This window comes from Dipodomys ordii, unplaced genomic scaffold (genome assembly GCF_000151885.1).
Source record: "Dipodomys ordii isolate 6190 unplaced genomic scaffold, Dord_2.0 Scaffold101, whole genome shotgun sequence".
Lineage (NCBI taxonomy): Eukaryota > Metazoa > Chordata > Mammalia > Rodentia > Heteromyidae > Dipodomys > Dipodomys ordii.
Genome location: NW_012267317.1, coordinates 2,858,702 through 2,865,225, shown reverse-complemented (window position 1 = coordinate 2,865,225; position 6,524 = coordinate 2,858,702). Strand labels below are relative to the sequence as shown.

Genomic DNA, 6,524 nt, shown 5'->3' with positions numbered 1-6,524 from the left:
TCAAGGGGACTGGCACAGCTGGCTGGGCATAACAAACTTTAGTGACAAAGCACATGTCACATGCAGATAGGTCTTGAAGCCTACCAGTGCTGCCTTTCCTTAGAGGAAGTGTATCTGTGTAATATCCAGAGTATGGAAGAAGCCATTCCATTGGGTAGTGAATTACCCAGAGCATATAAGGAGCTATTCCATTGGCTAGTGAATCACCCAGAGCATATAAGAAGCTAGTCCATTGGCTAATGAATCACCCAGCGCATATAGGAAGCTATGCCATTGGCTAGTGAATCACCCAGAGGATGTAAGAAGCTAGTCCACTGGCTAGTGCTGCTGTAGCACAGTATCAGGGACGATTTAAACAACAGAAATTGATTTTCTGTGAATTCGGGAGACCAGACATCCAAGATCGATGTGTTAAGAGGGTTGGTTTCTTTTTCTTTTCTTTCTTCCTTCCTTCCTTTTTTTTCTGCCAGTATTGAGGTTTGAATTTAGGGCCTCAAGTACCCATTTGGCTTTTTTTTCTCTCCATTCAAGGCTGGTACTCTACCACTTGAGCCACACCTCCACATTTTTTTTTTTTTGCTGGGTCACTGGAGATTAGAGTCTCACAGACTTTCCAGCCTGGGCTGGATCTCAGCTTCTTGAGTATCCAGGATTACAGGTGTGCACAGGATTGGCTTCTCCAGCAGCCCATCTTCTCACCCCATCCTCATGATGTGATGTGTCCATGTCTGTGTCCAGTGCTCCTTTTCCTGTGAGGACATGGGTTCTATTGGATGAAGACCCATCCTAATACTTTCATTTCACTCAACGGCCTCTTTAAAGAGCCTGTCTTCAAATGCAGTCCTGTTGTAAAGCTTGACTCCTAACCAGGAGTCAAGCACGTGATTAGGGAGGGCACGAATCTGCTCCTAAACTGGGCGCTGGGCGTTGGCTGGAGGAAGCAGCTTCTTAGGTGCAGTTATATGGATGGAGACACTTGGGCTATTACCTTGAACTAGTAAGCAGGAGGTCAGTGGGTGGACTGCAGTGCCCGTGGGAGGGCAGGCAGTGCCTCCAGGGAGTTGGGAAAGAGGGTGCAGTCTGGCCTCAGAAACTTTGGGCCCTGAACTCAAATTCCAGAGGACTGAGGAAAACCATTTAAGACCTGCTTCTAGACAGAACCATCAACAACCATGTGGCAACTTACCAAAAAGAGCACTAGCACTGGGAAAGGAGATGTGCAGGTCTGCTGAGGACCCCTGAGGCAACTTCCAAAGAAGGGGGAATTCCACGGTGCCTACCAGGGCTCGCTTAGAAACACATGTATTCTGCCAGCAAATAAGTATGATTTCTGACCAACACAGACGATGCCTAGCAGAGTGACTTCTGAGGACGTGCAAAGCAAAGCCATACACTGTAACAAATCTCTCTCTCTCTTTTTTTTTTTGGTTGGTCGTGGGGCTTGAACTCTGGGCTTGGGTGCTGTCCCTCAGCTCTTCAGCTCAAGGCGAGCACTCTACCACTTGAGCCACAGCGCCACTTCCTGTAACAAATTTCTTTCATTGCCCATCATGAAAGATGAAGTCCAGTCGTGGGAAGGTAAAATAAAAACTGAGAGGCCCAGCCACATATTAAGCAATGACCATGAAACAAATTCCGGATTTTTCTTCAGCATGAGAATTCTGAATTTAAGCCAAAGAAATTTGTCTATTTCAATTGTCGACTAACCCCAGTCCCTTCTGGAAAAGGTAAAGGCAAATATAATGAATAAATAATAGTATATTTGCCTCAGTAGGAAAAAAAAACCACCAAGGCTGTGTGTGTGTGTGTGTGTGCAAGCAACACTCTTTTCCTTGTTTCAATGTTAAATTGCATACTTGGATTAAAGCAAAGCTTTAAAAATAAAAAGAAAGGATGAAAAGAAAAAAAAACGGCTTGACATCCATATGGGTTAGCAGAAACTCGAAGGAAATCATTCTGCATAAGCAAGGGACACTGGGCAGAGAGTGACCTTTTCTTTTCCTGGCCTCCTTTCTTCAGGTCTGTAGGGACTGATGTGTGCCCTCCTCAACCTCAATTAACCGTCTGAGCCACAGCTTCCCGCAGGTCTTTCACAGGGTGTGGCCTCGGCGCTGTCTTTCTCTCTCTGCTAGTGGGGACACTGACAGGTGGCTGTATTCATTCAGGCTAGCTTTATCATGCCTTAAACTATTAACATGTATATTATCTTGAAAAATAATGACTATTTTGAGACATAACTAGATGTGCCCACATTGTAAAGAAGTGATATTAATTTATATAAGCATTAGAAGAATAAAGCAACTTTTCTTAGCAGGGAGCATAGGAGGAGATTTAATAGGAAGGAGAATAGTAATTACAGAAATCAAGTTACTAGAGTTAAGCCCCTCCCCCCCCAAAATCAGTGATGTGTTTACATTTTTCTACCAGGAAGGATAATTTCTAGTAAGAGAACTGTTGTGTGTTTTGTTTTGTTTTGCCGGTCCTGGGGCTTGAACTCTGGGCCTGAGCTCTTTGTGCTCAAGACTAGTGTATTACCACTTGAGCCACAGCGCCACTTCCAGCTTTTCTGAGTAGTTTATTGGAGATAAGAGTCTCAGGGACTTGCCTGCCCAGGCTGGCTTTGAACCTTGATCCTCAGATTGCAGCTTCCTGAGTAGGATTACAGGCGAGAGCCACCGACGCGTGGCCTACTGTCACTTTTGTCAGAGTACTTGAAAGTGCTCTGGACTAGGAGCATGGCTCCATTAATAGTGCACCTGCCCATTAAGTTCAAAGCCAAAGACACCAAGGTCAAACCCCAGTACCACCACCACCACTAAGGAAAAAGAAAAGGCATGAATGCTGGTGTGTTGCTTCCTTGTTGATTCCCCTTGCTCGATCTGCTTGGCAGTTGGCCTCCTGGGGCAGAGCACAGGGCAGCAGCAGGGCAGGTAAACACTGTCTGACAATGGCAGCACTAACTTGGATGAGTGAAAAGGCCTGGGGACCCTTCCATTTTCTCATCACAGAGAAGGCCATTTATTAAGTGGGGACAAGTAGAAACTATTTCTAACGTAGACTAGGCAATTAACCTATTGATCCAATCAGCTGCTGCTATCTTGAGCTGATTTTTCTATTTCACTCAAAACAGGCTCAGACTCAACAGAAAAGACTCTCTTTCCAGGGTGCCATGGGTTCCACTTGTTAACCAGTGATGACAGGGCTTTCCATGTGCATTGTGACAGAGGGACAGGGCGTGGACCCAGGAACTCTGCTCTGTCATTAGAGGTTTCCTGTCAACTGTGGCTTAGGTGCTGTCCTTGGAGCTTTTTCACTCAAGGCCAGTGCTCTACCACTTGCCACAGTGCCACTTCCAGCTTTCCAGTGGTTAACTGGAGAGATGAGTCTCATAGACTTTCCTGCCCGGGCTGGCTTTGAACTGTTACCTCAGATCTCAGCCTCCTGAGTAGCTAGGATTACAGGTGTGAGCCACCAGCATCTGGCTAAGTTTTCAACTCTTAAACCGTGTGTGTGTGTGTGTGTGTGTGTGTGTGTGTGTGTGTGTATACCAGTACCAGAGCCTCAGCTTTCTTGCTCACGGCTGGCACTCACCACTTGAGCCACATCCCCACTCCAGCATTTTATTTTTTTGCCAGCCTAGGGCTTGAACTCAGGGCCTGGGTACTGTTCCTAAGACTCTTTGTGCTCAAGGCTAGTGCTCTACCACTTGAGCCACAGTGCCACTCCCAGCACAGCATTTTACTGATGAGTTGGTGATGGAATCTTAGGGACTTTTCTGCATGCAGCCAAGGTTGAAGATGCTTACCCAGCCTTGAGCCATCTCCAACCCTGCCTGCAACCAAGCAGTGGACATTCACGCCATACCTTCACCCCAAAGGAAGCTCAGGTGTCTAGCTGTCTACAACTCTTCCGAATGTTGCCTAGCATGGTCTCAAACTCCCCTGATCCTCTTGCCTCTGCCTCCTAAGCATGTGGGATTACAGAATGCTCTGCCATGCCCAGCTTGTGCACTTGTTATGATAACCAACATCAGCTGCTTGCCCCTTCCAATACCTGCCCTGAGTGACTTGCTTGTGTGCCTCTGTACATGCAGCTTCTGACCCTGAAACTCCCTTCTTCACATGTCCATGTCCCGCAGTCATCAAGCTGATCCTTCCAGCTAGGAATAATCTTTCTCTTAGAACTTTCACATATGAGGGCCGGAGTGTGGCTCAGTGGTGGAGTGCTGGCCTAGCATGCATGATGCCCTGGGTTCAACTCCTCAGTACCACATAACACAGAAAAAGCCCGAAGTGGCGCTGTGGCTTAAGTGTTGGAGTGCTTCTGGTTTTCTGGTGGTTAGAGATAAGAGTCCCACGGATTTTCCTGCCCAGGCTGGCTTTAAACTGTGATCTTAAGATCTCAGCTTCCTGAATAGCTAGGATCACAGGTGTGAGCCACTGGCACCTGGTGCTTTTGTTATTTTTCAAATACAGTATAACTCTTTTTCCTCCTGCCCATGTAGTAGAGATGGGAAGGGGGCCACCATGCCTAGCCCCTCTCCATCTTGATGGAGTCTTGGAGACGTTCCTGCTTAGGCTGGCCAAAACCCAGTCTTCCTGACTAGCTAGAATTGTGTGGAAACCCAGACAATAAAGGAATTCTGGGACAGGAACTGCTGTGAAGTAAATGGGATTATTAGCTAGCATAACTGGGATGGCCTGGGGAGGGTAAGAGGATTTGGGGGGCAGAGGATTTCCTTTACTGTTTGGCTTTCCACATGATCCATACCTTCCTGCTCCCCCGCCATGAGAAAAGGCTACCATCTTAATAAAGATGAGATCTTTGTTATGGGCAGTGGCATATCCGTGTGCCTACCTTCCATTCAATAAAATAGTGAAATACTGAAAGAAACAAAAAGATTTGAAGGACTATGAATTTGAGGTCATCTAGGCTACACAGCAAGACCTTGTCTCAAAAAAACTGAAGAGGGGGCTGGGAAGGTGGCTCAGTGGTAGAGATCTTGCCTTGCATGCCTGAGGCCCTGGGTTCGCTTCCTCAGCACCACATAAGCAAAAAGGAAAAAAAAGCCAGGAGTGGTGCTGTGGCTCAAGTGGTAGAGCGCTAGCCTTGAGCTGAAGAGCTGAGGGACAGTGCCCAGGCCCAGAGTTCAGGCCCCACAACTAGACCCAAAAAACAAAAACAAAAACTGAAGAGCTGCAAAACCAGACAAGGATACAATACAGAGAATTAGAAGCCCCGTACAGGTGTCTCACACCTATCATTCTAACTACTCAGGAAGCTGAGATGTGAGAATCACAGTTCAGACTAGCCTGGGTGGAAAAGTCTAAGAGACATCTTCAAATAACAATCAAGAGCAGAAGCGCCCGCAAGTCCTGCGGATCTGTGTCTTGCTTCAACAGTGTTTGGACGGAACAGACCCGGGGACTCTTCCTTTCCACCACCAACTGCCTCTCCACTCACCAACTCTGACCCTTATCCTCTTGCCCGTGGCCTGCTTCCAGGACCAACCAACGCCGGTTTTTTCTGTGGTTAGCTTGGTATTGACGACCAGCCATGACCTCCCAGATTCGTCAGAATTATTCCACCGAGGTGGAGGCTGCCGTCAGCCGCCTGGTCAGCTTGCATCTGCGGCCTCCTACACCTGCCTCTCTCTGGGTGACTATTTCGATTGCGACGATGTGGCTCTGGAGGCCGTGGGCCACTTCTTCCACGAGTTGGCCGAGGAGAAGCTGAGGGCGCCCAGCGCCTCCTGAAGATGCAGAACCAGCGCGGCGGCCACGCTGTTCCAGGCTGTGCAGAAACCTTCTCAGGATGAGTGGGGCAAAACTGTGGAAGCCATGGAAGCTGCCCTGGCCCTGGAGAAGAACCTGAACCAAGCCATTTTGGATCTTCATGCCTTGGGTTCTGCTCACACAGACCCCCATCTCTGTGATTTCCTAGAGAACCACTTCTTGGATGAAGAGGTGAAGCTCATCAAGAAGATAGGCGACCACTGAACCAACCTCCGCAGGCTGGGGGCGGCCCCTCAGGCCCAGCTGGGCGAGTATCTTTTCCAACGCCTCACCCTCAAACACGACTAGAAAACTCCAGAGTCTGGCAGCCTTTGAGGGCCACCTCTGCCTCACCAGATATCAGGGTTTCCGCCCGAGTTCTGCCTCTAGCCATTGGGAAACTTCCTAACTAACCATCCTGGAGCCCTTCCCAAGCCTTGGACCAAATGAAAATAAAGCTTTTTGCAGCAAAAAAAAAAAAAAAGCTATAAGTAGAGGTGTGGCTGAAGTGTTAGAGTACAGGCAACAAGCAGAAAAAGCCCACCTCGCCGGGTGCCGGTGGCTCACTCCTGTCATCCTAGCTACTCAGGAGGCTAAGATCTGAGGATCATAGTTCAAAGCCAGTCTGGGCAGGAAAGTCCATGAGACATTTTTTGTTGTTGTTGTTGTGGGCCTGAACTCTGGGCCTGGGCGCTGTCCCTCAGCTCTTCAGCTCAAGGCTAGCGCTCTACCACTTGAGCCACAGTGCCA

The 6,524-nt window shown here is 48.3% G+C and overlaps 1 pseudogene; it reads left to right on the top strand.

Moving 5' to 3' along the window:
• Positions 1 to 5,381: 5,381 nt before the first annotated feature.
• LOC105993856 lies at positions 5,382 to 6,117 on the top strand (annotated as a pseudogene).
• Positions 6,118 to 6,524: the final 407 nt, after the last annotated feature.